General features: G+C 43.1%; 1 protein-coding gene and 1 non-coding gene across 2 annotated transcripts in view; one reads left to right on the forward strand and one right to left on the reverse strand.

The window, feature by feature from the left end:
* The window catches only part of LOC124774905 (glycerol kinase-like), a gene marked incomplete in the record, with an annotated part of 266395 nt that overhangs the window by 101745 nt on the left and 143515 nt on the right, over positions 1 to 21135 (reverse strand).
* On the forward strand, positions 11818 to 11892 carry Trnas-cga. Its single transcript has one exon. It is a non-coding gene; the product is annotated as a tRNA-Ser (tRNA).

The raw sequence follows: 21135 nt of genomic DNA on the forward strand, positions 1-21135 counted from the left end.
ACAATACCAAGAGAAACTAGCAACTAATATATGGCATCAGAATTGGTACAGCATTGCTGATACTGTCGTGTCCCTGTTGCTGTGTGTCGAGGTTTAACGTACGCACGTACGTGCAATGTGCAAAACTTGTCTTCCACCTAGTCTATACAGTAGTCTGTAAATATTTACACGATGTGATGTAGCAATGAAGTGCAATGCTTCATTTACTTTAAAAATTAAAGATTTGTTTGGCAGTTATGTGAAGTAATAAGAATGAAAAATCGAAAATCGGTTACCTCAGAAACCAGTTATTTTGAGCGGTTTTGGGAGTCAGGTTAAGCTGTCGTGAAGGAAAATAAAAAAAAAAGCGATGTAACCGAAAACCGGTTGTTCCAGCGATAACAGTGAGAAAGCGTGTGCGCTGTATCACAGAATTCTGAAGCATGCTATTTACTACAAACATTGGCATCATAAACACAAACCTACAATGTAGATGCATAATACCTAGTGGCTGCCTCACAACAGTGTTCACAAAATAATACAACGAATGCGCTTTAGAAAAATACCTGTGAGTAGGAAACCTGTGTGGTAGGAGTATCGCGGGCTGGCCCGAGTACGAGATTGAGGTAGCGGCGCAGCGGTCAGCTATCACCGCAGCGAGGGTTTTCCGTTTCACATGAGGCCGGGGACGGCCCGCAGCGCTCAGCATGCCGAGACAGCGGGAAATGACGCACACGTTACTGATGCGGCGACATCCACACTCAAGGCTATGCACCTGCCGCTCTAGGCTCGATTGTTTGAACAGCTGCCGACAGCCAAGATCAGGCGGAATCATTCAGCTTACGTTTGACAGTCCACGCGAAGAACCTCTTTCTTTCTCACGGTCATCTACTTCCCTTTTCTTATGCATATCTTGAGTATTAACTATTCCGCGGGTACTGTACGTCGTTTTGTTAACCCGGCGTTGCAGCCGCAGGTAAGCGACCAAATGAAATGATCACCTGAGGCGATAGGATGCGTTATGGAAATGAAGTGTTTTTCAAAATCACTCACTCACCCGACTTCTTGAAACCATATTTTCTGCAAAAATGAAGATACAAATAACTTACGCACAGAACTGTGATGTTTTTGTTTTAAAAGAACCATCCGATTTACATTTATGCACAGACAAGCGGTACTTTTAACAATTACACTGAAGGTCAAACCTTTCATTTACTTTTCACAAATGTTCAGTGTGCCCTCCAACTGATTATACGGGACGATACTAAAGCTCGTCCAACACATTTGGGAGCACATCTGGCGTGACTGCATTCACTGCTGTTGATATGCGACGTTGCGGTACATCAGAAGTTATCGCAAGGGTAAGCATGTATAAACGGAGTCTCTCACAAACCCCCATCCACAAAATCACAGACCGCGAGAACGGAAATATTGGGGGGGGGGGGGGGGGGGGGAGTAGGCGTCCAATAGTGCAGTGCAAGATCCGTATGAACCTTAGGTCAATTTATGGTTGAAACAGTTGTTAAGAAATGTTACAACGTGCGGTGCCAGCGTAATGGTGCTCCATGCTATGCTGTTCGGGGAAATATTTTGCATGTTTTCGTAATTGTGGAAAAAGCCACAGCAACATATCCAAGCACCTGATTCCTATAAGCATCCTTTCCGGAGAACAGAATGTGGCGTAAATCTTTTCTCAGGAAACGGCGCAACACACAATTTTTTGGAGAATCGTGTCCGACCACTGTATGTGACTGCAGTGTTTCCCACATTCTTATGCTGCACAGTGCACTTAATCACTTAAATGCAGCGTAGCCTTATCAACAAACACTAAATGTTAAATGAATTTGTTAGCTTCAAATCCACACTCAGAATGAACTCTCTAAACTCTTATAAGTTGTATATCACCTTCATCAAGGACATTATACAACTGAATACTGTATGAAACTTACTGACAGACAAACTGTGTGACAGACCAGAACTCTACTCCGGGACCTTCGCTTTGCGGGCAAAGGTCCCGTGTTCGAGTTCCGGAGCGGCACACAGTTTTAATCTGCCAATAAGTTTCATACCAGTGCAGAACGAAAACACGTTCCAGTAACCCTGTGTAGCTTGAAACACAAACGTCGCCACAAAACAGTTCAGCCCGACACATGAGGATGGGTAACCTAGCCGTGCGATAGGGTTCGATCGAAGGGAAAGCTTAAGAAGTTACAACACAAGTGCCTCCAGATATTCTTTGACGAACGATGATGTTTATTCGCACAGTACCTCATTGTGACTTTCCGACGTGCCAGATATATCGATATTGTAGTTGCTGTCATCGCACAGCTATTACAAGAGGACACGTGCAATTTCCAGATTGAGATTTTTTTCACAATTTTGGGATATCTTTCGGTGGAAACTTTTGGGGAAGGAAATTTCGGTACAGAGGAAACTGGGGAAGTATTTTATCTCTTACTACTAATGTCACCTCTGATATTTTAGTTCAAACAACACATACTTAGTTTTCTAGGTATCCGCTAGATGTAGCTTTCTCCAAATGTGGGAGACGTTAGTTTCGCTACGCTGATACCTCTCCGTGACATCACTACACGGCCAGTTTCGACCGTTTGGAATTCCATCGACTTTCGTGAACATATCGAGTTCTGGGGTGACGCCATATTGGATTTCCTTGTTTTGGCTGAAGCTTTTATTTCATGGGTTTTATAACATATGTCTCATGAATATATGCTGCTTCAAATACTGAGGATCTCTCGGAAACAAGTCGGTATTGGTATGATTTGTCGTAATTAATGCAAGATAATGACAGATCAGCGGTTAACAGCCCTCAGAAGGTTTAAGTCAAAACACAGAAATGGATTTTGTGTGTTCACAGTAACGTTGTGGATAGAGGTGCCGAGGTGCGAAGTGAGACATAGGCGGTGCGCTAGTGGTTAATCAACAGAACAATGAAAAAAAAGCTTGAAATATGCAAATGTGGTGTCCCTCGAGCAGGATTTTGTTTTTCTGGTCAGACGATTGTTTTTGTATACAAATTTAAAAATTATCTTTCTGTACTATAATTTTGTGCTACCTACGATAATTTTACAGCTCTAAACACACAATTCCACCTCTTCAATCTTCTAACACTGATAACATATAACAGTTTACAGTAGGCAGGTTTATGATATTTGAGGAAAAGTTGGCGAAATTGGGGAATTTTTTTGTCTGTTATGGGGGAACTTCGTAAACTCAATCTGGAAAAGCTGCTTTTTCAAGTCAGTTGAAAGATGTCCTTTGACAAGTGGGAAGTCGAGCGCGAGACAGTGATCTATTATAATACGACATAAGGGGAGATTGGCTCAGGGCCTGGTCGGTTCGAGAGCATTACTTCCATACAAGCGACTTTGGCACCAGCCCCTCCCCTTTTCCCTTGTACACTTTCACCTGTTTCAGTTCTCGCCGTTTACTGTGATACACGCTGTAGACTAATCTTGTAGTTTGGTGCCACTGGCGCCTCAGTCAGCTTGGCGCCCTATGCGGTGGCTTGGGTCACTTAGGCCTCAAACCGGCCCTGATAGACAAGCGCCAGCTTTAATGCCCAGAGTCAAAATTTGTATACAGGGTATAACAAACAATGAGGTGACAAAAGTCATGGGATAGCGATCTGCACATATAAAGATGGCTGTAGTAATGCATACAAAAGATACGAGGGCGAGTCAAATGAAAACCTTAAATTTGTAATAACAAATCGAAATTTCGCGCCGTTATCCTGTAAGTTGGTAAGCGTGCTACAAACAGCGTGCAGAATGGCCTGTAGGTGGCAGCATAGTCCAGATGCACATATACCGTCGCAGTATCAGTATAAAGATGGCCGCCCCATTTGCGACTTGCACCAGGGAAGAACAGCGTTTTGTTATTCGGTTTTTGCGTAGTGAAAACTATTGAAATTCATCGACGAATGAAGGTCCAGTACGGTGATGCATGTTTGTTACAGCAGCAAGTCTATGAATTTAGAAGGAAGTTCGCAAATGGTGTGATTTCAGTGGAAGATGCTCTTCGTCCAGGTCAGGCACAACGGGTTGTGCCTCCACAGAACATTGCAGCAGTTGAAGCCACAGTGAAGGAAAACCGCCGAGTGACACTGAATGACATTGCAGCATGTTTACAGATTAGTCATGGGTCAGCACATCACATTGTGCATGATGTGCTCCAGTTTCACAAAGTGTCTGCAAGATGGGTGCCACAGCAGCTGACTCCTGAAATGAGAGAACGACGTATTGATACTTGTGAAGAACTTCTTCGGCGCTTTGAAAGAGAAGGTGATGGCTTCCTTGCAAGATTCGTTACTGGGGACGAAACCTGGGTTCACTTCCACCAACCGGAAACGAAGAGAGCGAGCACGGAACGACACCATTCCTCATCACCAAAACCAACGAAGTTTCGAACAAAACCATCAGCAGGGAAGGTTATGCTGACTCTCTTTTGGGACGAAAAAGCAGTCATTTTGGAGCATTACATGCCTAGAGGGACCACTGTCACCAGTGCATCATACACATATCACCTAAAAAAAATCATCTGCGGCCTGAAATCAAATCAAAGCGACGTGGATTGCTTTCAGCAGGTGTCCTTTTGCAACATGACAATGCAAGGCCCCACACTGCCCGTACAACAGTTGCAACCATCACAGACCTGCAGTTTCAGTGTCTTCCTCATCCACCATTCTCACCAGACCTTGCCCCAAGTGATTTCCACATGTTTGGACCACTCAAAGATGCAATGGGAGGAAAGAAGTTCCATTCTGATGAAGAGGTACTTCACGCGGTGCATGAGTGGTTGCGCGGACTAACAAAAGAATTTTTTTCTAAAGGAATTTATGCACTTTATAAGCGCTGGAGGACTTGCACTGAGCGTGGCGGAGATTATGTTGAGAAGGGATACTGCTTTGTACCACTTCTGTACAATAAATAATATTTAAGGTTTTCATTTGACTCACACTGGTATAAATGGGCAGTGCATTGGTGGAGCTGTCATTTGTATTCAGGCGACTTACGCAAAACGGTTTCTGAAGTGATTATGGACGCACGACAGGAATTAACAGACATTTAACGCGGAATGGTAGTTGGAGCTAGACGCATGGGACATTCCGTTTCGAAAATCGTTAGGAAAATCAATATTCTGAGATACACAGCGTCAAGAGTGTGACGAGAGTACAAAATTTCAGGCATTACCTTTCACCAATGGCAATGCAGTGGCCAATGACCTTCACGTAACGACGAGCAACGGCATTTGCTTAGAGTTGTCAAGTGCTAACAGCCAAGCAACACTGCGTGAAATAAACGCAGAAATCAATGTGGGACTACGTATCAGTTATGACAGTGTCGTGAAATTTGGCGTTTATGAGCAATGGCAGCAGACGACTGACGCGAGTGCCTTTGCTAACATCATGACATCAACTGCAGCGCTTCTCCTGGGCTCGTGACCATTGGCTGGACAACTGGAAAACCGTGGTCTGGTCAGATGAGACGCGATTTCGGTTGGTAAGAGCTGATGGTAGTGTTCGGGTGTGGCACAGACACCACGAAGCCATGGCCCAAGTGTCAACAAACCATTTAACAAGCTGGTGGCTCTGTAATGGTGTTGGCTGTGTTTACATGGAACGGAGTGGGTCCTTTGTTCAAACCGAAGCGATCATAGACTGTAAATGGTTATGTTCGGCTATTTGGAGACCATTTGCAGTCATTCATGGCTTTTATGTCCCAAAGCAACCGTGGAATTTTTATGGATGAAAATGCGCCATTCACCGGGCCACAGCTGTTCGCGATTGGTTTGAACATTCTAGAAATTTCGAGTGAGTGGTTTGGCCACCCAGATCGCCCCATATGTGACATAATCGAGAGGTCAGTTCGTGCACAAAATCCTGCACTGGCAACACTTTCGCAATTATGGGCGGCTATAAGAGGCAGCATTGCTCAACATTTCTGCAGGGGACTTCCAACAACTTGCAGAGTCCATGCCACGTCGAGTTGCCGTACTTCGCCGAGCAAAAGGAGGTTCGACACGACATTAGGAGGTACCCCATCACTTTCGTCGCCCCAGTGTAATTAGCAGAAGAAACTGGTTAGAGTGAAATACAATAACAGAAAGAGAAACGTTCCACTGAACATAGATCCAAATGCGTGGTTTCCGGCCGCCACCGACTTCACGACGAAATACTGTACTAGGTAGCATAACTGTACACTTTTCGGTTAATTTTCTGTCTAATTAGACACAAATTTCACCCAATGTCTACCTTAATAAGAAATATTTCATCAGTACGTTACACATTACAATTCACGGTACACTCATATCTACTACAGGTGGTGTTCCACCTGTCGACCTCATATTTTCAGGCAGCACTGCACTCGTCTCTGCAGTGACTGACGAATTTTTTCAAACGCCTCCAGGTTATATCGCAAATCTTAACAAGACTGTGTAATTCGTTCCTCTAGTCCTTCACTTGAGGTCAGGTGGCATTTGAGCTCAATTAGATGGAGACTTAATCGACTTTCAGCCGTCTCACGTCTCGCTGTTGTGATCCAACAAGGACTGGAATGTTCAACAGAAAAGGCACGCAACAAAACTGGGGCAATAATGTGAGCATAATTAAAGTCTTTATTCAAAATTAATTACCAGAGGCCTGAGTACAGCTATCCCACTGTTTCACGAGCCGAAGGGTTTCTTGTTTTCAGAATTCCTGTGGCTGTGACAGGAAGCAATCCTCCACTATGTTCTTCGGTTCGTCGCCCGAGTTGAATCACTTCCATTTGAGACGATTTTTTTTAGCAGACCAAACACACTGAAGTTGCAGAACCACATTTTCGGGCTGCAGGGCGGACGCTCAAGCTGCCATCATTTGAACTTGGCCTTTATACTCTATGTGACCTTGGAGGCGTGTAAACGCGTGTCATCGTGGAGCAGAATCACTTCCTCCGTGAGCAGCACAGGTCGTTAGCTCGCGATGAAATTACTTAGGCGACGGAATGTCTTACAGTACGCTTCACTGTTAATGGTTTTTTATGCTCGAGGAATTCGATAAGTAACCTACCACGGACGACGAAAGCGACTGAACACGTTGTCCTCTGAGGGCACAGCTTTGAATCTTTTCAGGAGGAGGTGACATGCTCACAATCATGCCAGAGACTACATTCCCGTCCCTGGATGTATCATTATATATCCCAAAACGGCATAATATGCAAATTTCAACCGCTTTGGTGGGAACAACATTCGTATCTTTTCAATGGAACACTCCTCATTTATGTACTCAAAAATCTTTATTACAATGTTTATAGATAAATAAATATTACATGAATCAGTTTCGTGCGAATATTTTCACCTGGCACCATCTCATCGATGGAGGTGTCAATTTAAATTGGTGCTGTCTCCGGTAATCGAACCTAGGTCCCCCACGCTATCTCTCATTTCGCACACGAATTTGTGTTTTGCTTTTCAGTTGCCTAGATAAAAAATTTTGATCATTTTGATCAATTTTCAACTACTTCCGTGACAAATTTTCAAAAATGTAACTACTTTACAGTGAGTTTTCTTCACTTGTGACATACAACTTACCCAGTTCCTTACATCTAACATATCACTATAAAATTAGAGAATTTTTTGCTTTTGTATTTCTGCTCCACTTCTTCTTATAGAAAGTGAAATAATTTGTAAATTACATAATTCAAAAAATTTCGCTATTAAACTATAAAAATAATAGGAATTTTATATTTTCATTCTTTCTACTTAGTCTAATACACAGTACATTTTTGTTGGAGCTAGAACAGTACTTCTAATTCTTTCCGATATCACTAACAGTTTTTGAAGATGTCAGGAATTAATTTAAATGGAAATGAACTGTTTCTTCTTTCAATGCCTAGCGATATGATAAGATTCAGAAATTTATATCTGTTACAGGTATATTATGTATTTTAAAAGAAAAACTAATATTTCCACGATCACTAAATTTAGATTTATTGTGATGATGATGATTGGGTTGTGGGGCGCTCAACTGCGCTGTTATCGGCGCCCGTACAAATTACCAACCTTCGCTCAATCCAAACTCGGTACTTTCATGAATGATGATGAAAGGATGAGGACAACACAAACACCCAGTCATCTCGAGGTTTAGATTTGTTTTTAAAGGTGTTATCAAGAGCCGGCCGCGGTGGCCCAGCGGTTCTAGGCGTGGAGTCCGGAGCCGCGCGACTGCTACGGTCGCAGGTTCGAATCCTGCCTCGGGCATGGATGTGGGTGCTGTCCTTAGGTTAGTTAGGTTTAAGTAGTTCTAAGTTCTAGGGGACTGATGACCTCAGCTGTTAAGTCCCATAGTGCTCAGAGCCATTTGTTATCAAGACGCCAAATGAAGACAATTAATACCTAGCGTGGGAGGAGGGGCAGCGAGGGAGTGGGCAAACGGGAGGGAGGGGGGGGGGCAGACAGCCCAGGAGCCGAAAAATACAGCGCTTCTGTGCAGAAATGTTCAGAAACCGATCCTGGATACACAAAATCAAAACAGAACGGGGCTACATTGAATACTAGTGAATATTAAGAAATATCTTTAGGGACAAGGAACAGAATGTGGTATCAACACGATGGGTGTCCAAAACATTTTTCGCTGATGGCTAGAAATGAGTTGCAGAGACAATTCTCAAATCGTTGGATTGGACGCGGAGGAGATGTATCGTGGTCGGCTCGTTCGCCAGACTTGACCCCTCTGGATTTTTTTCTGGTGGGGATTCGTAAAAGACATTCTTTAAATCCAACTATACCTGAAGGTATGCGACAGGGAACTGTCAAAGCATGAGCTCCGATAAGTGCCTATGTGATAAGGAATACCACTCAACCCATGATAAGAAGATTGAAGTACTGCATTGATACCAATGGTCATCACTTCGAACGTCTTCTGTAAATGGACGTTCATGCCACCTTTTTGACCTTCGTTGACCTTCAAAGACCTTACTGTTACACATCATTGGATTCGTCTCGATAGCCGCTATCAGAAAATATGTACCAAATTGCTATAGCATTCCAATTTAAAAAATAAAGTTGATCTTCATATCTATAACACGACTCCACCTAACAACAAAAAACCAACGTCATATTATGGGCCCCGTTGTCCCATGCAACATTTGTCCCACAAACTTTTCAGCTGCTATCATACTTTCGGAGTTATTCTAAGTGGCAATAGTTAGTGACTCACCCTGTACAATAGAGCTGTATTCAAATCTACACATGACACCGGATTCGTACTAGACATACGGCTACTCTTAACCTTCCGTGGTTTAAGAGTTCAACGTCTCACAACCAAATAACGCCTGAATCCTTAATCAAATGTGTGATCACCAATAACTGAAATAATCGCGGGGAGGAAGCTTACAAGGTGCTCATACAAATCTGTGACTCATACAATCACGCTCTAGGGACAAAAGTTATTAAAGAAAAGATAACTTTGTATACAAATATTCGAACACTCAAAGGAATATGTTTTTATGGAATCCATATTTTATTCTACACGTTTAGTGAGAAGTACGGTTGCATGATTCGGCCTTTCAGTGATCTACGCACGCCGCCGCAAGTATCTTCGTCATTACTGCAAACTGTCTTATCCTCTTCTTCTGGCGACTGCCATTCTACCTTTAAGTCGGCGGCGAAACACAGAAACTGAGGGCATGCTAGAACTAGAACTGGACATGATTCAACTGCTGTACATCCATTTCCGGGGAAGACTGTCTCTGATCGCGTGTTCTGCAGGTTTGGCAAATCGTATTTGGTTATTATTATTATTATTATTATTATTATTATTATTATTATTATTTAGTGGTTGAGGCGTTAAACGACGAGGTCACCAGGGCTCCGCAGACCGTATTCGAGTCATTAGGAAGCAGGATGACACAGTGAACTCATTTGGATGACATTATACGTGGCCGGATCACTGACGAACGTCCACAGCCATTGAATGCTACCCGTACCGTCTTGTAACAACTGTCGAGAAGATTCTTGAGTAAGAAGAAACATTCAACGTCGCACGACGGACCAGCACAGCATATGCCCTCGTTATAGATCTCGCAACACGCTGTGCGACGCAAATTGTCCTGTCAGACTGTAACATCAGCTTGGAGAGACTGCTATAGATACAAGCCAACCAAGCGGATGCTGCTTCTTGCACAAGAGCAATGCGTGGATCAGTGATTGTAATGTCATGCCCACTGTAAGGCGCCCTAGGGAAACTGGAGTAGTATTTTGTTTGCAGATGAACGGAAGTTTAGCCTAAAGACATATTTACACTGTCCAGTCAGCTAGCATGGCCTTGGCTCACGTCACAACGCTATCAGTAATGTGGAACGGGGTCCACACAGCAGTTTATGCCCTTGTCTGGAGAATGAGACATGGTAAGAACACGTACGCCACTGCGCATGTTTCCTAGGGGCTATATGACGACTGTTCCCTACAGTCGACGCAACAGCATGTTCGTCATTCTGTTCTCATGCGACATGCCGGATGCGCGTTGTTTCGCAGCGCTAGATTACCTATTCCCACAGTACAATTTCGCTTGAGGGATCGACATATTTTGCAAAATCATATTATCTAAGTATTTATTTTAATTAACAGGCACATACGGTTAAAGTGCTAAATGTACCTGTCACTTCGGAGAACCCAATTTTTTTTCTACTCACATGTGTGTACCTACTACGCCGTATTCTCTTACGACATTTTTCTTGCATACGAGTACAGGTTTAGCGTAACCTTTTGCTTGGTCTTTAACTTCTGGAAGACTGTTTTATTCTTTGACGGCGCCAGGAAACAACCGCAAAGGCGGTGCGCAGCGTGACCCGTTGAAAACAATAGGAGCAATGGAATCTGCGCTAGACACCCTAAAACTAAGTAATATCGCGCAACAAAATGACAACTCGGCTGCAAACTCAAACTTGTGATACTTAGACTTTGCCGGAGAAACTGGTGATTTGCTGTTCTCTGATTCTGTATTACCCACTAACATTTAATGAATTGAGAGGTTTTATCATCCGAATTCTAATCAGTACATGGTTTCTTTTAATATAGATTCTTGAAGTTGCGATTTCTACCAAAAAACCCTATCCCTTATTATCGCATAATTTTTATAACAAAGTTCCACCAGCGGACAGATTAGCTGTTCGGCTTCAAGAAATTTATTTAATTCAACCAAGAAATATTTTGTTGCGTGTGTGTAGTAATTCTGACCATCAAAGACATACTTACCCATGATCGCGCATGGAGATTTGAATGTCATAAATCTCGAATAAGAGTCGACTGTCCGAAGCATTGCGCCACCTCTCACACCCACAAGTCTTGGCAAAGCGTGGGGAACATAGGAACTTATCCAAGCTTTTGATCCGCTATTACAATATATTTGTTGCCTTGAGCCACAAATCGTTTCACATCATGAATAAAATCATTTGTGATGTAAAGGCTTTCTAAGGATTTGACGAAACATGCTTTCTGTTATGGGAAAGGAAGCTATGGGCGCTCGTATGTCCATTTAGTGTTGTTTTAAAGTTTCATCAATACGAGACATATTCTCATAAGAATAAAACACGGGTACATATTAACTGTGTTTCTATAGCTACTTATTTCGGGAATGGAAGAGTCGCGATAATGGCCAACACTGTTTTGACTGAACTTTTATGGGAGCTTTAGGATATATTGGAAAAGAATGAGAATTCGATATAGTTAGACCGAGAACAAAATCCTTCTGGACTGCTCTACATTACTGAGCTTCTGTGAAGTTTGGAAGGTAGGAGACGAGGTACTGGCGGAATTAAAGCTGTGAGGAATGGGCGTGAGTCGTGCTTGGGTAGCTCAGTTGGTAGAGCACTTGCCCGCGAAAGGCAAAGGTCCCGAGTTCAAGTCTCGGTCCGGCATACAATTTTAATCTGCCAGGAAGTTTCGTATCAGCGCACACTCCGCTGTAGAGTGGAAATTTCTTTCTAGTGCCAGTTCAGTGTTCGTAAAAATTTCAACGCTAATGGCTCAAGTGAATATGGCAAATAAGCTGCTGTTGGTGTTCATCTTTTCGCCTCAATTAGTTGACTTAGCGACCTTGCATGAAATCAAGTGCTTCTGCGGAGGCCCCGACATACGTGTGCGCCTTCTCTCGGTGTAGTTGGGAGTTTAAGCGACAACGAGCAAGCTCAAGTAGCTGTGGCTTAATCCCGTTAGCGAAGATGATGAGATAAACTGATTCCACAACCAGATTCCGAAGTATCAGTAGAGTTCCGTATCTGATACACACACCTGCACACTAAGTCAAGAGCAGATACGTGCCTGATTGTTCTTCGAAATTTACAGTTAAGTGCCGGACTGAACCCAATCCGGTAACACTCTAAGGACTGATGCAAAGCGTCTACTTACCATCATCTTCCGTGTGCTCTTTCAACCTTCAACATTTCAAGAATTAATATACAGGGTGTTACAAAAAGGTACGGCCAAACTTTCAGGGAACATTCCTCACACACAAAGAAAGAAAATATGTTATGTGGATATGTGTCCGGAAACGCTTACTTTCCATGTTAGAGCTCATTTTATTACTTCTCTTCAAATCACATTAATCATGGAATGGAAACACAGCAACAGAACGTACCAGCGTGACTTCAAACACTTTGTTACAGGAAATGTTCAAACTGTCCTCCGTTAGCGAGGATACATGCATCCACCCTCCGTCGCATGGAATCCCTGATGCGCTGATGCAGCCCTGGAGAATGGCGTATTGTATCACAGCCGTCCACAATACAAGCACGAAGAGTCTCTACATTTGGTACCGGGGTTGCGTAGACAAGAGCTCTCAAATGCCCCCATAAATGAAAGTCAAGAGGGTTGAGGTCAGGAGAGCGTGGAGACCATGGAATTGGTGCGCCTCTACCAATCCATCGGTCACCGAATCTGTTGTTGAGAAGCGTACGAACACTTCGACTGAAATGTGCAGGAGCTCTGTCGCGCATGAACCACTTGTTGTGTCGTACTTGTAAAGGTACATGTTCTAGCAGCACAAGTAGAGTATCCCGTATGAAATCATGATAACGTGCTCCACTGAGCGTAGGTGGACGAAACTAAAATGAGCTCTAACATGGAAATTAAGCGTTCCCGGACACATGTCCACATAACATCTATTCTTTATTTGTGTGTGAGGAATGTTTCCTGAAAGTTTGGCCGTACCTTTTTGTAACACCCTGTATGAACAAAATGACTTTCCCCACAGTGACAGTATCACGGTGACTGCAGTTCTCGACATACTGTCTTTTACATCGTTCTAATGAAGCATTTTTCCAAGATTCTGGAATAACACTGTTGCTTAACTATCATGTGATTCAGCTGCAGTACAAAACTGACTTCTAAAACACGGACACCGACGACGATTTTCACCACCTAAAATCCAATAAAGTCGCTGAACGTTGTACGGTGACGTTAAGGGTTCGTTCAGTTCCACACGAAGAAATACGAATTCGGTTCGCGAGAATTGGAGACTTTCCTTCGCGAAACGCGAATGGTGTCTAAGTAAAACTATTCAATATGTATGACTGCGACTTGTTAGCCTGTAGTGTAACAATGTACTTTTGTTAGCGATTAGAAAAGAAAGACTACGAAATTTTCTGCCAAAATATAATCTCTTCTTATTGAATAACTTTAGGTGTAAGTTATCATTTGACAGACTGATCACCACCAACAGTGGCTAAAGCCCTTATAACAAGGGAGACTGAGGGGAGATTTTTGATTTAATTATCGTCCTTACGTACGTATTGGAGCCTGCTAGATGCAGCAAGATTAGTAAAAGATCACTAAGTTCGACAAAGGGCGGCCATTCGATCAATTTTTGGGTAAAACACTGGCACGCACTACAAATCTCCAGTCGTAAAATTCGCTTGATAGCAGCAGCCTGGTTGCTAGACGAAGCACCATCAGATTACAACTCCGAATCTCATGATCTTTAAAACTATTAGAGTAAAAAATAAAAGAAAAATCGTTAATGGCAAGCAGAAATTCCTAATATTGAAATTCTTTATTGTTGATGTTAGAAGTGTTGTGGCCTAGACATCACAGACGTTGTGCTCCTGCAGCAGATACGCAGATAAGTCATTCGAAGAGAATTCAGCTAGGGTTCACACATCCCACATGCGCTAAATAGAAGCCAAAACATTCTCATCAAAGCGTGACCATGGTACTCAGAGACTTTTTACACTGAGGCACCAAAGAAACTGGTATAGGCATGCGTAATCAAATACAGAGATGTGTAAACAGAATACGGCGCTGCGGTCGGCAACGCCAGTATAAGACAACTAGTATCTGGCGCAGTTGTTAGATCGGTTACTGCTGTTACAATTCCAGGTTACCAAGATTTAAGGGAGTTTGAACGTGGTGTTACATCGGCGCACAAGCTACGGGACACAGCATCTCCGACATAGCGATGAAGTGAGGATTTTCCCATACGACGATTTCAAGAGTGGCCCCGGAATATTCGAAATGGCCAGTAAAACATCAAATCTTCGACATCGCTGCGGCCGGAAAAAGATCCTGCAATAACGGGACCAACGACGACTGAAGAGAATCGTTCAACATGACAGAAGTGCAACCCTTCCTCAACAAGTGTCAGCTTGCGAACCATCCAACGAAACAACATCGATATGCGCTTTCGGAGCCGAAGGTCCACTCGTGTACCCTTGAAGACTGCACGACACAAATCTTTACGCCTCGCCTGTGCCCGCCAAAACCAACATTGGACTGTTGATGACTGGAAACATCTTGCCTGGCCGGACAACACACTTCATGTCAGAAGAGGGCTGTTCAAGCTAATGGAGGCTCTGTAATGGTGTGGGGCGTGTGCAGATGGGGTGATATGGGACCCCTGATGCGTCTAGATACGACTCTGACAGGTGACAAGTTCGTAATCATCCTGTCTGATCACATGCATCCATGCATGTCCATCGTGCATTCCGACGAACTTTGACAATTCCAGCAGAACAATGCGACACCACACACATTCAGAATTGCTGCAGAGTGGCTCCAGGAACACACTTCTGAGTTTAAACACTTCCGCTGGCCTCCTAACTCATCAGACATGAACATTATTGAGCGTATATGGGATGCCTTGCTACGTGCTGTTCAGAGGAGACCTACACCCCTCGCACTTTCACGGATTTTTGGACAGTCCTGCAGGATTCATGGCGTCAGTGCCCTCCAACACTACTTCAGACATTAGTCGAGTCCATGCCACGTCGTGTTGCGGCACTTCTGCGTGCTCCCGGGGACCCTACACGACATTAGGAAGGTGTACCAGTTTCTCTGGCTCTTCAGTGTAGTTCAGTGACAAGGTTGTCGAAGACTGCACTTTCCATGGCGATTTCTTTAATTTCCTGAAAAGCTACAGTTAGTCCACGAGATTATAATCTAGCTGATAGTTTAGTTATTACGATTCGTAGCGTTCTTATGTATAACAGCAAAGATTTCAAATACGCCACCTGGCCAACCCAGTGATGTGGTCCGATCGTTAAAACTCCGGTGACATAGTCGGGAAAAATGAAGTTAAAATCTCCGTCTCGCCATCTTTATTTAGATTTTGAGTGTTTTCCTAAAATCACTTTGGGACGAACGCATGGACATCTCCTCAGGCAATGCCACATCTTATTTCCTTCCCCCATCCTTGTCCAGTCGGTGCATCTGCTTCGTCTCTAATAATCTCGACATTTAAGAGATGTTGAACTAACGGTCATTCTTGTTCTTCGGAGATGCCACTGCCATGTAATGATAAAAATTATCGTACCCTTAATAATACTAATCTGCTTCTAATATTCGTTTATTCAGTATTTGTCTAGTAGAAACAGTTGCTTCTACTTCTGTCTGATGCTATCCACAGACCGTAGCGTTTTGGTCTGAGTTACTTGAAGAAAAACAGGATGCGATGGCATTGCGTGTTACTTGTTGCGGCCTCGAGAGAAACTACAATTCAGTAATTACTTCGCTCTGAGGAACTGTGTTTAAAAGCGTTCTGCAGACTGCTCGCAGGTCCAAGGAATGTTGTTTCTTTCATTACAAACTTCTGTTGATCACGTTCACTTCACGTAGTGTGATCAAAAGCGTGTGTAGTTCTATATACTAGCGTAGCCCAACCTTTGCAAAATAACAGTTTTTATTTTTAATTTATGGCGCGGTTTTTGGGACATAAAAAACATTGTTTTGCTAAGGCCGACTTACGCTTATATGTTTTAATTAGCTACAACAGAATCAGAAAAAAAGGTTACTTACGCTCGAAACGGTTTTGTATATGGAGGTTTAACAAATACACCTAGTATAAATACCGTGGTGAAAACAGGTAATATTCGTAGTTTATTTTCAGACTGATTTCAAAGGTAACATATCTCTGGGAGTATTCTGAACTGTCTGTGCGTCTTCAATCGTTATGCTGATCCAACGTCATCTTTGACTCCATAGTATATGGACACGAGTGCAAAGTTTCGCTGCCCTCTTTCAGTTTACGATCGTGACACCTGTCGTATATCTATCACGCGCCTGTCATATCTATCACGGACATCTAAAAATATACTGAAACAGCACGTAATATAAGAAAAGACAACCATCTAATATCCAAGCCTATGGTTCCGCCGGAACTCTTTTACACATTAATTGTTCTATCACATGCGACAAAATACAACTTGTAGTAGGGAAGGCAGATGTCAAGATTCATTGGAAGCACTTAAATACTTCGAAATGTGTTTTCCACAATTTCTTTATTCCAATATGTCTTCAGCGCTTCGACGTAACGCCATTTTCAAAGGCTATAAAAGCACATAGACAAAATTGGTGTCAGTAGAAATAGAAGTGATGTCACATTTTCGGTAGTTATGTGGAGCTGTAATATGGGAAGCACAAATATAGTTGAAGTGCCAAGGAAAATGTTTGAGCAACTTATGGGTTCCGCATATTGGTCTGGGACTTTACTACGAGAGGAGACGGAGGGAAGGAGGGATGATCCGAAGAAGAGTATTGCCTATCATAACCGGCTCATTTTTTAAGAGCAAGAGCTCCCGGACATGCTCCGTCAACTTAAATAGCAGACGCTATATAAGAAATGCTTCGTGCATCACTGTGAGATTTACTTTTAAATGTTCCGAGAGCGCATATTCTAATTAAAGCCGAGCAACGTATGTTACTTACTTCCTCATACGTATGTCTACCGACAGTCACTTCAGTACAAGTGAAGTCAATACTGAATGTGTGAAAAATCAGCAAACACAGTCACACGATTGAACTATCTCCGTGCTCAGTATTTTGCATAAAGTATGATGCGCGACAAACAGAGCCAAGAGTTGCGTTAGAGCCTTAAACGGATATTCACTGATCTACACAACATTTGCAACTTAGTATGTTTTCGAGAATAAATAAATGCGTGCGGAAATTGCGCGAGACAAGAGCACAAAAGTGTCATCCTAGTTATTTTATTGTTAACACTCTTGTTAGATAAATACAAATAGGAGATGTAGTAATTAGCCCAATTCCTGAGCAATGGAAATATGTAACGTGGGAGAACAGCTCTGCACTTTTCAATACTGTAGAAGGTGTTTATGAACAGCAGACTGTCTTCTTTCGCCTATGAAGGTAGTATTGGTTAAGCTATAATTTGAGTAATTATTTCATGGAAAGGAAAGACGGAGATTGACCATGGGACCATTTTGCGTGCGTCTCAATTATATAGTGTAGCCAATGCTAGCGGTAGGTGATTTCATCTTTCAAAGCGGTAATGTCCTCACAGCTACAAATATTCATTTTTTTCTTCGATAAGCCCGCAGCTCGTGGTCGTGCGGTAGCGTTCTCGCTTCCCACGCCCGGGTTCGATTCCCGGCGGGGTCAGGGATTTTCTCTGCCTCGTGATGGACGGGTGTTGTGTGATGTCCTTAGGTTAGTTAGGTTTAAGTAGTTCTAAGTTCTAGGGGACTGATGACCATAGATGTTAAGTCCCATAGTGCTCAGAGCCATTTCTTCGATAAGGATAAACACTGAAGCAACATAATTAAAATTTGTGCCACAGGTGCGACTTGAGCCCAGGTCTCCTGCTTACTAGCCAGATGTGTTAACAACTACATCACCATAGCACTGTGTCTATCACAGCTACACCGACTACCCCAGTCTATGCCCTCCCTACCACAATCTTCAATTCACACCTTCAATCTACAGGGTGACAAAATAATAGCATGTTTGAAATAAGTAGTGGCAGCCATGGGCATGTGGCAGCACTCCGGGTTCGTGACAGCGAGTAAACAGTCCGCCATTTCAGTAATCATGAATCAGTGGAACAGACAACAGGGTGCGTCAGCCGTAAAAATGTTTTATAAAAACAATGATAGTTTGGTAGCGGCGCACAGGGAGTTTCGACGTTTTTATAATTTAGGACGTCATGATGCCGTTCCGTCGAAACAAGCGATAAAATGTTGGATTAATAACTTGGAATAGATTAGATCTGCCCTCGAGAGGAAACCAACAGGACGACCAAGAAGTGTGCGTTCTCCAGCAAATATTGATGTTGTACGCGAATCTGTCTTACGGAGCCCACGGCGTTCAATCCGTAAGCAAGCAGCAGTGGTTGGAATGTCCCGGGAGTGTGTTCGCAGAATTTTTCAGCTTGATTTGCAAATTCATACGTACAAAGTACAGATGGTGCAACAATTGAAGGACAACGATTACCGGTTACGATTATGATTCTGTCAAAAAGGTAACAAAAATAAAAAAAGACGGCGAATTTCTAAACAAGTTTTCGATGCCAGATGAGGCACATTTTCATCTCACAGGTTACGTGAATAAACAGAACTACAGTTACTGGGCAAACACAAATCCTAATGACGTTCGTGAGCGCCCTTTACACGCTAGTACAGTGTGGTGTTTCATCACATGGGATTATCGGCCGTATTTTTTCGCAAATGAACAGGGAAACACAATAATTGTCAATGTCGATCGTTACGTGGAGATGTTACAAACTTTTGTTACACTTGCACTGAACAACTTTCCGAACGGTCAAGAAGCCTGGTTTCAACAGGACGGAGCGACATCACAAACTGCACGGCAATCAATGGCATATGTACGAGAATTGTTTGGCAACCGTGTTATCGCACGATTCGGTAATATTCCCTGGCCCCCTCGATCGCCAGATTTAGCCGTTTGTGACTTTTTCCTGTGGGGCTACCTCAAGAGCAAAGTCTACACGACTCGACTAAGAATCCTGGACGAGTTGGAACAGAGAATTCGGGATGCCGTTCACAAAATCCCAGCTGAGATGTTGCAGCGGTCAATGAGAAATCTCATCAGCAGATTTCACGAATGTATTCGTACAGGAGGACGCCATCTAAGGGACCTAATTTTTAAAAAAATGATAAATGCCACCAATGTTTCGTAAATGGCAAAGTTTTAAGGTTTCAATTACTATGAATGCAATTTCTTTCCGTCATCGCTTCTAGTTTTATTGGATTGTGGAAATGTTCCCGTTTTTCTGTGTCACCCTGTATTTTCCTCTTTTTAAATCGTCAGCATTGTCAAGGCTCTCCGACATGGGAATAGCAGCCCAGCTTTGTACGTAATGGGGAAATCCTGCCTGAACCCCAGGCGAAGGTGATCTATTGAGCTAATGGATTTACCTCTTCGTGGTGACATGTGAGTCTCAACTTTATCTTCCTTAAGGATAAAAGCTGAAGCTGAAGCTCCTATCCTTATGAAGATAAGCTTATCTCCTTTTTTTGTCATCAGTCTTCTGACTGGTTTGATTGGACCCGGCACAAATTCCTCTCCTGTGCCAACCTCCTCGTCTCAGAGTAGCACTTGCAACCTATGTCTTCAGTTATTTGCTGGCTATATTCCAATCTCTGTCTTCCTCTACAGTTTTTGCCCTCTACAGCTCCCTCTAGTACCATGGAAGTCATTCTCTCACGTCTTAACAGATGTCTTATCATACTGTCCCTTCTCCTTATCAGTGTTTTCCACATGTTCCTTTCCTCTCCGATTCTGCGCAGAACCTCCTCATTCCTTACCTTATCAGTCCACCTTTGAAGAAAAAGTTGAGACTAAGTCCATCAGATCAACAGATCACCTACACAAGAGGTACAGGCAGGATGTCCACGTTTTACATACAATGCGGGGCGCTATTCCGATGTCGGAGAGCCTTGGCAATACTGACAATTTAAGAAGGGAAAAACGGGCTGAAGGTGTGAAATGAAGTTTGTTAAGGGGGCACTGGAGTAGAATATTAAGTGCACTGTAGCAGCCACAATTTTCCAGTGGTGTAGAGGTTAGCACAGTGTCAAGGCCATTTTAGAACGTTACGCAGCCTTGAGTACCGGTCGCAGGTATTGACTCAGCAATGAAGCCTATTTAAACTTCTTATGCAGAACATGACTCCGCTGCGAATGCTGCGGGCATCACAGAATGGAAGCACGTTCCTCATGAGTGTGAACCTGTGAACTACGTGGCGAGATAGCTGGTGGGTGGTAGCGCGTTGCTCTCGGTCTGGATGTATCCGTTTAACCACAGGGCGCAAGAAGTTGCCTTACAAGAGGACTACAAGTGCTTCCATTCATAATTAGTAGATGGTGCGCTAGTGACCTTAGTGAATCATATTATGCTTGCGCCCTGTCGTATTGCGAGAAAATTATCAAACACACGATCCATGCGAAGAGTGACACGTATGGGCAATACGCAACGTTAGAGATCCATAACTTTCGCCTACAACTGTCAGTACATTTGAAAGATCAGTGATGCAATGTAAAGAGAAATTTTAAAAGTAACAACTTTACTGCATAAAGGGAAATATAAATGTCATGTTGCTGTCAGAGAGGTGTTTGTCAATTTGATGCTGCATCGGCAGTTTGCGCGCCAGTATCACTGATTGTTTATTCAAACAGCTTCTCATCAGACCATTTAAGGCCAAGTTACGCTCGTTCCAGATGTCCGCACAATGGAAAAATCTTAGGTGGTAACCGGGAATCTACAAATCTGCTTCAGTAGGCAGTTACCAAGGAGGCGTAAAAGCTGTTTATTGGTCAATTTGTCTACTATCGTGGCAGCTACAAAATACAGATGTATGCTAGAACAAGAATAATAAACCGCGAAACGTCATGTACAGGTTGTACAGATCAC

Source organism: Schistocerca piceifrons, chromosome 2, assembly GCF_021461385.2.
Source record: "Schistocerca piceifrons isolate TAMUIC-IGC-003096 chromosome 2, iqSchPice1.1, whole genome shotgun sequence".
In the NCBI taxonomy this organism is placed as follows: Eukaryota; Metazoa; Arthropoda; class Insecta; order Orthoptera; family Acrididae; genus Schistocerca; species Schistocerca piceifrons.